Below are 10,563 nucleotides of genomic sequence, written 5' to 3' on the forward strand. Positions count from 1 at the left end.
CTGTCTAAGGACACCCGGGACAAAATTGTAGATCTGAACAAGGCTGGGATGGGCTATAGGACAATAGGCAAGCAGCTTGGTGAGAACTAGAGGAAACGTCTGACCTTTGTAATTGCAAACAAAGGTTTCTGTACCAAATATTAAGTTCTGTTTTTCTATTGTATCAAATAATTAATTAACATTTTATTGCATAAAATATGTGAAAATTATACAATGTGATTTTCTGGATTTTGTTTTAAATTCTTTCTCTCGCAGCTGAATTGTAGGTGGTAAAACTTGCAAAATCGGCAGTGTATCAAGTACTTATTTTCCCCACTGCACATTAGAGGAAAGTTGTCCAAACTCTGTATTGGGCGAGATCTCCCACCCATGCAATGTGTATGGAGGCCTCTTGACTTTCCACCAGGAGATAGCCACAGCTAACTATACTCTTCCCATGATGAAAACATGCCTGCTGAGAGTTGTAGTTAAGCACAGCTAGAGAGGCCACCTTTCTAGTTAGGGGCTTTTAACCAACCAACACACACTGTGTAAGGAGATGGATAAGAGAGACTGAGAAACTGTAAGGGAATACCACCATCTGCTGGACCAAACTGAATGTGAAAATAAAAAAAAAAAGAATTGTGTTAGCAGGAACCAAATTGTGCTGGGAGATTCATAGGGGGAGTGAACTAACCTGCTGAACCTGATCAGGTGACACACAGGAAGGACGTCTTGAAAATAAAAGGCCTGGCCAGGTTGAGAAGGGCAGTTGGCACCAGAACCTGCACCAGTGCAGGCTGTAAGCCTGCAAGGTGGACTTGCAGCCACCATCGGCACAGAAGAGTCCGAGAGCGGTCAGATGGCAGAGAAGGCCTAAGTTTTGAGGAAGATCTGTGCCCTATTCCAGTGGAAGGCCGTGATCAGAGCCAAGCCAGGCTCAAGAGACGCCGCCGCCGAGTTACTGGGACATGCTTAGTGAGCAAGACAGGCAGGACACTGTGAGTCAGTGAGCGAGATTCGAATGACTCCAATCGAGGCGTGGGCTCCAGACTGTGCTGGCCAAGTGCTGAATACCAAAACAACACCAGTCAAGACCCGGAACCCAGACAACGCCAGGTAAGAGTCGAGGTCCAGCCCCCCACTTTACCAGATTGAGGAGACGCCTATCTGCGGTTAAGCACCGAAGATACACGAAGAATACATGACCAGAGACTCTCACCTCAGCTGGTGATCGGAGTACGTGTGAGCAGGGCCATTGCTTTTAGCACAGACTCGTGGGACCGGGTGTGGGCAGGAGGAGGCTGCAGATGAGACGGGGCCTGGCTGATGATAAAGAGCCCCAGAAAGTATTATTAGACTTTGCCAGGGCTTGGAAAGCTGCAAGGGTGCCTTGTTCTTGCTAAATACAGCATTTGACCCCTTCCTGTTTAGACCAAGGTTGGACAGTAGACCCCGAGCTGATCTTGAGGACATATCCCTCGTAATGTACTAACCAATATATTTCTATGCATATACAGTAATTGCCTGTGGCCTGTACCAGCTTCCATCCCAAACACCTCAAAAATGGTATCCCTACAGGCCAATTTCTCCGACTCAAGCGGAACTGTAGTAACGTACCTGACTTCTTGTCGGAAGCAAGATCATTGATAGACCATTTTTGATGTCGTGGTTACCCTAAGAAGGTTATTTCCTCTTCATACCAAAGAGCAAGAACAAGCATACATTCTGATTTACTCCAGAGAAAGACATATGAGTCACCTAGACCATTAGGCATTGTTACCACTTTCAATAACCAGTGGCGGGATATTCGAAAAATCTTAGATCATAGTTGGGGTATCTTACTTAGTGAACCCAAACTGTCCCTGCATATTTCTGCCTCCCCTAAGCTGGTAGCGCGACGAGCTCGCGACCTGAAAGATTGTCTATGCCATAGCCACTATATTCATCCAACTGTCAGATTAAACAGAGGCTTTAGGGTATTTGGCACCTATCCTTGCGGGAATTGCAATATTTGTCAAATATGATCGCTCAAGACAGTTTTTCACTTTCTATCTTCCCCTTCCAGATTAAACCTAGAAGAACTTTCTTCAACTGTAAGGCTAAGTGCACACGCTGCGATTTTTGCTGCGGTTCCGCAGCTGTATTGGCCCTACGGAACCGCAGCAGTTCCGCAGACAGTGTACATTGCTATGTAAGCCTATGGGTTTGCAAAGCCGCTGTACACACGCTGCGAAAAAAAACATGCGGAAAAGCACCTTTTTTTCCGCAGCATGTCAATTATTTTAGCGGTTCTGCAGCGGTTTTGCACCCATTGTCTTGCATTGAGTCACTGTATTCCGCAGCAAAAACCGCAGATGAAAAAAGATCTGCAGTTTTTGCTGCGGTTTGGGGTGTCAAAACTGCTGTAGAAAGAAGTGAGGGGGCGGAAGAGGAAGTGGGTGGGCAGAGTGTAGTGTAGGGAAGAAGACGTCGCCATGGCCTACCGTCGCATGGACATTGATGTGGGGCGTCTGATAGATCTGGTATGTATGTTTGTATGTTTGTGTGTGCGTCTGTCTGTCTGTGTGTGCGTCTGTCTGTGTGTGCGTCTGTGTGTCAGTCTGTGTGCGTCCTGAGTGTCCATGCGACGGTAGGCCCCGTATTGTGCTCAATCGCCGCATGGGACTGCTGCTCCCATCCGCATATAGGATGGGAGAGTAGACCCTGGGGTGACCGAGCACAAAGTGTTAAAATGTGTAACAAAACACAAACATGACATACAACATAGAATACATGTATACATGACAGACATGACATACAACATAGAATACATACTCACCACATACAGCACATTTTGTTCCCCGAAGCCCTTGATCACCTAGGGAAAAAATTAAATAAAAAAGCTAAAAAATACTCCCTGTCCGCAGAAATCCAAAAAATGAGTGTCCCGCGGCGATCTCAGCAGTACTCTGGCAATACACTAGCAGGAGCGGTGCTCCTGCTGTGTATCGCCGAGTTTCCCGGTGTTCGGCAGCTCCGGGACCTCGCTTTACAGCTCTTCTGCTGCGTGTCAACTTTCCCACACAGTAGTGCCGTAAAGGAGGTTACCTGAGTCACTGAACTTAGGTAAACTCTGGCACATGCACAGTAACACACTGCAGGAGCAGAGCTCCTGTCAGTGTTTCTGCAGCCATGGAGAATGGTCACATCACTTGATGTGACTGTTCTCCATGGCAGATTGTCATGGGACACTCGTTTAATCGACTGCGACGGAACGGTAGGTATAGAATTGGTTTGTTATTTTTTTTTCTCTAGGTGATCGAGGGCATTGATTGGATTGAGCGTACAATAAAAATAATGGTCAAAAACTATGTTTTTTATTTCAATAAAAATGTTTGTTTTTTGTGTCTGTGTTTTCTTTTTTTAAATTGTTTCTATGGGCTTAATAATGGATCGGCGTCTTGATACCTCTCCATTATTAACCGGGGTTAATGACACCAGTCATTTAGGTGGCATTAACCCCTTCATTACCCCACATCCCGCCGCCGTGGAGCGGGAGAGGGAAGAGAGGGGCTAAGTGCCGGAATTGGCGCATCTTATAGATGCGTCATTTCTGGGGCGGCTGCGTTCTGATATTTGTAGCGGGGGGGGGCAATATCCATTACCCCTTCCTAGGCTATGAATATCAGCCCGCAGTTGTCTGCGTAGCCTTTCTGGCCCTAAAATATGGGGTACCCCCACGTCAATTTTTTTGGGGGGGTCCCCCTTTTTTAAGAGCCAGAAAGGCTACGCATACAGCTGTGGGCTGATATTCATAGCCTGGGAAAGGGGACATGGAGATTAACCCCTTCCCAGGTTGGAAATATAAGCTCGCACTTGTCTGCTTAGCCTTTCTGGCCCTAAAATATGGGGGACCCCCTCACATCAATTTTTTTTGGGGGGGGTCCCCCTTTTTTAAGAGCCAGAAAGGCTACGCATACAGCTGTGGGCTGATATTCATAGCGTGGGAAAGGGGACATGGAGATTAACCCCTTCCCAGGTTGGAAATATCAGCTCACAGCGGGCTGCATAGGCTTTCTGGCACTAAAATATGGGGGGACACCCATGTCATTATTTTGTTTTTTGATGCACTTGTTTTTACAGCCAGATAAGCTACGCAGACAGCTTTGGCCTGATATGTACAACCTTGGAAGGGTTTAATATCCATGTCTCCTTTCCTGTACCTTATCTGGCTCTAAAAAAAGGGCCGCAAAAAACAAAATAATGACGTGGGTGTCCCCCCATATTTTAGGGCTAGAAAGCCTATGCAGACAGCTGCAGCATGATTTGGACAAACTGGGAAATGGGTTTGATATCCATGTCCCCTTTCCCAGGCTACGGATAGTAGGCCGCAGCTTTCTGAATAGCCTTTCTGGCCCTAAAATATGGTGGGAACCCTCGTCAAACTAATTTTGTTTTGGCCTACACTTTTACTTTATAAAGCTCAATGTGTGTGTATGAAGATTGTGAAATAGGTTTAGGAAATAAATGGCGGGTTTGATATAGTAAGTAATAACATAATTCTATACATTTTAGGTCCGTGACTATCCCACAATATGGGACCAGGCTGAGGAGAGTTTCAAAGATCGCTACTTTAAAGAGATCTGCTGGAACAAGATCTTAGTGGAACTGTACCCGGAATGGCATTCATTCCCAAGTGCCAAGCAGGGGGAAATCGGTAATTATAATGATATTGTACACATTTGATTCCATTTGTTAAGAAAGGGATAGTGAATTAATTTATGTTTTCTTTTTCTCTTTTTGCAGAGAAAGATGTGAAGCAGAGGTGGCGGTCCGTTTGGGACCGATTTAATAAATACATCGCAACCTTGCATAAAAGTGGATCTTCACCACCTAGGAGCCACAGTTTCCCTTTCTACGAGGAGCTGCAGTTCCATGTAACTAGCCGGACATTGAGGAGGTAACTATTTTTTTTTTTAGGCGTATAAACTGTTGGTCATACACAGCGTTGAAAAATGTTTATTTGGGTTTCTTTCAACAGGACTGACGGGAATATTTGTCCGGCAGATGAAGAGTCCGAAGATGGGGCAGGTTCCTCTGGAGCTGTTCACATATCTTCTCCATCAGTTGCAACTGCTTCTGCTGGGGCAAATTCTTCATCAGCTGCTGGCCCATCTGCAGCTGCTGGCCCATCTGCAGCTGCTGGAGCATGTGTCTCCGCAGAAGCAGTTGCAACTGAAATGACTGCCTATCCGGTGAGAGGTGAGCCAACCAAGAAAAAACAAAAAAAACAAATAGAAGATAAAACTGTCAAAGCCGCAACCGAGACACTAGAGTTGCTAAAAAAAAAAAAAGTACTTCAGAGGATGTCTTTTATTTTTTTGCATTAACAATAGCAAATAAGGCTCGCTCGCTGACACCGGATAGGCAGTCCATGAGTCTGACAGCATTGGAGGACCCTGCCCCAATCGCACCATATAATACCATCCTCATGGGTCTTTGCGGACTCTTCCGGCCCACCCAAGCACCCCAGCAGCCCTCAAACTTTGCACCACCCCAAAGGAATGGACCATCGACACCAGCCCCATTAACTTCCGATCCGTCACCATATGCTTACGGGTACTGCCCAGACTATCAGTACTTATAATATAATGTTTTTTAGACACCCTGTTGGTTCGATTAAATGTTAACGTTTCTACCTCGTTACTTTAAAAAATAGCCATAATTAGAAGGCTCGCTGAGCACTTTGGCAGGAGCACTGATAACGTTGAAGGCTCCAATGAGAGAAAATACTAGGTTATGACAATGTAAAAGAGGTCTCCCATCTCTCATAAATGCCCTGTATGTATGAAAATATAAATGTATGGAACGATTGTACTCAAAAAATGTATTATATTCAAAAATATAAAATATTTGTCCCCTAATTTATGTAGCCATTATTAATACATTACTATGCTTTTCAAGCTTTCCAGTTTGTTAATAAAATTTTTGGATATGTTCTTCTTTCTTGTCAGGGCTATATGACCGCATGACTATATTATGTTGGATATGTGTGATTGCATATGTGCAAGTGACTATGTGATGGAGGATATGTGTCATGGCATTGACTTTGCTGTGTCCGCCTGTTGTGCCTCATTCGTGATCGCCAGTGTTTCCCTCCTTTCAGAGCCTCAGCCTCACTATCTAGCCAGTGCCCCATACGTGCTCTGTGCTTCGTTGAACCCACGCTGTGTCCGCACTGTGCATTGTGTGCCCTCTTTTTACGCATAGGCCCTCGCCTGTACCCTGGCGTGCCGACTAACATGCGCAGGCCCTTGTCATAGCCAGAACACTGGCGTATCCCTTATCACGCTCCTTTACTTGGACCATGGTGTAACCCCTACCACACACCCTGCCTGTAAACTTGCCTTGTACCTTGGCATGTATTGTAACACGCACCCTGTGTTGAAATATGTTGTGCCTCCTTGCCTCAACCCTGGATTGCCTTACGGATGCCCGGAGCCTGCTGTTCGCTGCCAGAGCTCCCGAGCCTGATGACTGCGGCCTGATGTCCGGAGGTGTTGGCCTCAATCTGATGTCCAGATACTGAAGATATTTGCCAGATGTACGTAAACAAATGCCGTATAGCCCTTGTTGAAAGAAAAGGGCGCAATAGGGTCTTACCCGAGAAAAATAAAGATATAAGACAATGATTTATACTCACCCTCTGCAGGAGAGTATCAGGCATAAAGGAACAAAGGTCAGCTTGCTGCACATCCAAATGACCACGCCGTGGCCATAAATCTTCAGATTCAAGCAGGGAATTTTTATGGATTAAACGTGCGCTACCAGACCATCACTCCTCACAAGTTGTGTGGTTAATACATTTATTTCCCTACGCGTTTCAAAGTTAAAAACTTCTTCCTCGAAGAAGGAGGAAGAAGTTTTTAACTTTGAAACGCGTAGGGAAATAAATGTATTAACCACACAACTTGTGAGGAGTGATGGTCTGGTAGCGCACGTTTAATCCATAAAAATTCCCTGCTTGAATCTGTATAGCCCTTGTTGAAACACCTGTGTGCCACCTGGCACGTACCATGCCTTGTACCTAGTCATGCCCCTGCACTGTGTAAAGTTTAAAAATGGAACCAACGCAGTCCATTAAAAACGTAACACACCTGAAATTCAAATGTAAAAATTTTTATTAAAACAAAAAACAAAGTGACATTCAATTTTGAAACCAAAGTCAACAAAATGAAGGGTACTTCTTTGGTGTTGCTCCATCTTCTTCCATCCTTCACTGCTGTTCAGGATGGCAGTGTGAAAGATTCCACTAGTGCAGATGCAGCATGTGCAACAGCACTGACATACGGACCCTCAGATGCTGCAGACCGCGTGTGAGGGTTTTGGCGCAGAATGACATAACATTGCAAATGCTGGGTTCACAATGCTGTGCCGTCACTGCTAACGTGAGCGCATAATGCAATCATAAAGAAGTTGCGTTAGCGCATTCAGTTTAACGCAGGCGTTGAAAGGACTGCCATAATGCAATGTAAACCTAGCCAAATTATGTCATGCGTTAGCAATGTGCTTGTCTATGGCAGCATATGGGTGAGTAAATGCATCTGTAACATAGCAGTAATGCCGCTATGTAATGGATGCGTTAAATGAACACAGTCTTTGGTTTATCACTGTTTTGTGTACTAAACGCTATATTTTTTTTAGGTGCAGCAGCAGAGAAGAAAAAGAACAAGAAAAATGTGGGTTCACCCAATAGTAGGGGAGCGACAGAAAAGGGACATTTTTATGTGCTCTACAATGATTTGAGGAGGTAATTATCCAAATTTCTACCTCCCCATTATAATGTGTCTGTAAAACACTAATCCTTTTTTTTTATGTTTTTCCTGTTCAATTTCCAGATTTCCGGACAAATTCATAGTCTTCTGCAGGCAAAGCATCCCGGCATTTGACCCACTCCTTGAAATCTTAGGACCCCAGCTTACGTTATTACATACGGTTATGAGGAAGGCCATCACTGCTGAAGAAAGGCTGCTCATCACCTTGCGGTAAGTAAATTTTTTTCATTTAGCATGTCTTTCATTAGGCCTCTTTCACACGTCAGTGTGTCTGGTATGTGTCATGACAGTTTTCACATGAACTGCTGACACTAGTGAAGAAGCACTACAGGAAGCGCAGTTACCTGGAGGCAGGTGCTGAAGATGGTGGCTTCATTCTCCCCTGGTCTGCAGGATTTAACCACCATCAGCGAAGAATGGGCTTTGTTTTCACCACCTGCCACCGTGTAACTTTACTTTCTTGACCGCTTTTTCCCAGCAAGCCATTCGTGTTTGAATGGTGCAGCACATGGCTGCTTCATACGTGCCGTACACACCCAGACACACTGATATGTATATCTTTGGTACAGTGTTTTGCTGTACTGGACATATCCTAGTGTTTTTGAGAAATAACATAACCTGTCTCATTTTTGCCAGCTATAAGATAACACCAGGTGTTGGCCACATCTTATAGCTCTCATAAATGCTGCCAGGTTCCATTACATTTTTGTGTGAAATTTCTAATAATTTTTTTTTGTTTCTTTGCAGATTTTTAGCCACAGGCAAGAGCTACACATCCCTACACCTCCAATTTAGAGATGGTAAATCCACCATCTCTCAAATTGTGAGGTGCACATGTGCCATCATCTGGCAGAAGTTGCAGCCCATGGTGATGCCTTCCCCAACCGAGGAGACTTGGATGCAGCAGGCTTTCAGTCTGTGGCCAATTTTCCAAACTGCATAGGTGCAGTTGATGGTCAACATGTAAGAGAGCAGAAGTCACCACGATCAGGATCACTCTTCTTTAATTATAAGAAGTATTTTTCGGTGGTCCTGATGGCGCTGGCTGATGCACATTACAAATTTGTTGCCATTGACGTTGGTGCCTATGGTAGTACTGGGGATTCTCGGGTGTTGCGAACATCACAGATTGGTCAGCAAATTCTTTGAGATGGCGGAACGCTCCCAGCCCCAAGACCTTTGCCGGGTTCCACACATCCAGTGCCCTTTGTGATGGTATCGGATGAGGCGTTTCCCTTAATGACAACCCTGCTGCGCCCATACCCACGAAGGGGACTGGATGACCGGCGGAGGATTTTTAATTATCGGCTGAGTCGTGCACGAAGATATGTGGAATGCACCTTCGGGATCATGACTAGTCAGTGGAGGATCTTTCCGAAAACCCTCATATATAATACATTGTTCTTTGTATTGTGACTTTCTATTGCTACTTTATTGTTGATATGATATCTTGTATTATTAAATTGAATATTGGTTGTTTACAGCTTCTCGGACAGTCCCTATTTGATTCTCGGTCCCTCTGTGATCATTTTGCCTGTCCTCTTCCTTTTTATAGTTTTTACATTTATTACTCTCCCACATCTGTTTTCTTCATTTTTTTACTTACTCCCCCCCTTTTACCCTTTTTCTTTTCCTTATATATTTTCATTTTCTTTTATTTATTATTATTATTTTTCCTTATCTTTACTTATTTTCTTCATTATTATTTTTTATTTATTTTTATTATTTTTATGTTTGTTTTTGTTTCCTAACTTGGCATCCTGTTCTTGGCCTTTATTTTGGTAACTCAGCCAGTGGGCTCCATTAGTGGCTATATTAGTCCTGGGTCGCCTTCATTTCAGAACTGGGTATACTAACAAGATTTATTACAAAATGTTTTTTTCCCTAAATGATCCATTTCTGTTGATATGCAGATGAACTTGGTTCTATCAGCTTAAAAAACATGTTTTTTTAACTATATAATACACTCTTCCTTGTCTTATTTTGATGGGGCGCTTTACTATTAATAATTTAGGTTAAGGTCATGCCTTCTATATATTTCTCCACCACCAAGCACGCGCTGATTGGCGCACGTGCGGCAGTTTTTCTGTAGCCAACTTGCTGTATTGGACACAGCTCACTGCTTTTGCATTGCTGCTCTGCCGAGCGCGCGCTGACCGGCGCATATGTAGGATGTTATCCAGCGGCCATCTTGGTACACCGCCTCCAGTACTTCATTTTGTCATTCTGCAATTGCGCAGACTTTGCTTCCCACTTTGCTAAACGCCGGTCATGGTCTTTCCTCCCTTACATGCCGATGGCCCCCAGCTGTTCCCTGTCCCTCATAATTGAACTCAGGTATTTATATCTCACCCGCTCCCACTCTGTCTAGTGCTCCTGATGAAGCCAGCTTGACTGGTGTAACCCGTCGGGCATGTCTCCTGAGCCCCTGCCTTCTCTCCCAATGCCTCTCCACCCACACTGCATGAGCGTCCTTGGACTTTATTCATCCATGTAGGCATTTGCCTTTGGGACACAGGTTGTATGCGGTGCTTTGCCCTCCTCCATTCAGGGGTAATTTCTTATTTCATTTCAACAGCAGAGTAGCACCAGCTGCATTCATTATTCAGTCTCTGCAGTGTTGGGGTTATGGGAATTAGGCTGCATACTTTAAGTACACTTTTATTGTGGAATATTGTACACCACTTTAACCCTGTCATTTGTTGATCTGTACAAAATATTGTGTATGTGGGGTCTTTGCAGGGGCTTAACCCTCATGGGTTATGGT

At 44.5% G+C, this 10,563-nt stretch overlaps 1 long non-coding RNA gene across 1 annotated transcript; it reads left to right on the top strand.

Annotated features, from left to right (window-relative positions):
- The first annotated feature begins 763 nt into the window (after window positions 1–763).
- LOC141096111 (uncharacterized) lies at window positions 764–5,843 on the top strand. Its single transcript, XR_012233583.1, has 4 exons — window positions 764–1,098; window positions 4,537–4,678; window positions 4,768–4,921; window positions 5,003–5,843. It is a non-coding gene; the product is annotated as an uncharacterized lncRNA (long non-coding RNA).
- Window positions 5,844–10,563: the final 4,720 nt, after the last annotated feature.

This window comes from Dendrobates tinctorius, unplaced genomic scaffold (assembly GCF_039654945.1).
Source record: "Dendrobates tinctorius isolate UK_male_01 unplaced genomic scaffold, ASM3965494v1 ptg000071l, whole genome shotgun sequence".
Classification (NCBI taxonomy): Eukaryota; Metazoa; Chordata; class Amphibia; order Anura; family Dendrobatidae; genus Dendrobates; species Dendrobates tinctorius.